Source organism: Otolemur garnettii, unplaced genomic scaffold, assembly GCF_000181295.1.
Source record: "Otolemur garnettii isolate 467f Iridium unplaced genomic scaffold, OtoGar3 scaffold00211, whole genome shotgun sequence".
In the NCBI taxonomy this organism is placed as follows: Eukaryota; Metazoa; Chordata; class Mammalia; order Primates; family Galagidae; genus Otolemur; species Otolemur garnettii.
In genome coordinates this window covers 1203508-1204406 of record NW_003852606.1, presented here as the reverse complement: position 1 = coordinate 1204406, position 899 = coordinate 1203508, and positions in this window count along the sequence as shown.

The window sequence follows — 899 nt, the reverse complement described above, 5'->3', positions numbered from 1 at the left end:
TTTTTTTTTTTTTTTTTGAGACAGAGTCTCACTTGGTCGCCCTTGGTAGAGTGGCTTGGCATCTTAGCTCACAGCAACCTCAAACTCTTGGATTCAAGTGATTCTCTTGCCTTAGCCTCCCAGATAGCTGGGACTACAGGTGCCCACCACAGCGCCTGGCTATTTTTTAGAGACAGGGTCTTGCTCTTGCTCAGGTTGGTCTTGAACTTGTGAGCTCAGGCAATCCACCCAACTCAGCCTCCCAAGAGCTCGGATTACAGGCGTGAGCCACTGTGCAGGCCAGCTAATTTTTCTATTTTTTGGTAGAGTTAGAGTCTTGCTCCTGCTCAGGCTGGTCTCTGATCCTGAGCTCAAGGGATCCTACCTCCTCAGCCTCCCAGAGTGCTAGGATTACAGTCATGAGACACTTTCCCTGGTCAAGTCATGTATTTTTCATTCATAGATTTCACAAATATTTACTGAATATCTACACTCAGGTGCCAGGTATCTTGAGGAATTCCTGGTTGGCGTCTGACTTGAATCCTTTGTGGAGCAGGAAAGAATCCTCTTGGAGGAAACGGAGTGCTTCCTCTGGCCCTTTGATTCTCCTGTTTCTTAAACTATCCCGCCAGACGTTAAGAGAGAAAAGTGTATCTTTCTTGAGGTTTTGGGGCTATTGCAACTGGAGGTAGACAGCAAGGCGCCCCGACGCCTTCTGGGAGTTGTAGTTGTCCACGGCTGCGTTACTCCGTCGTCGCCCACCAAGTTTTCTGGCGGCCCACCGCACTTTCCTTTGTGGACGTGGCGAGGGGAGCCCGCGCCCTCGCCCCCTACGCATTTGGCCCCGCCCTTGGTCCTCCTGTGAGCGATCATTGGGCGGGGGGCGGGGCACTGCACCGACAGAGGCGGGGCCTGCCTGG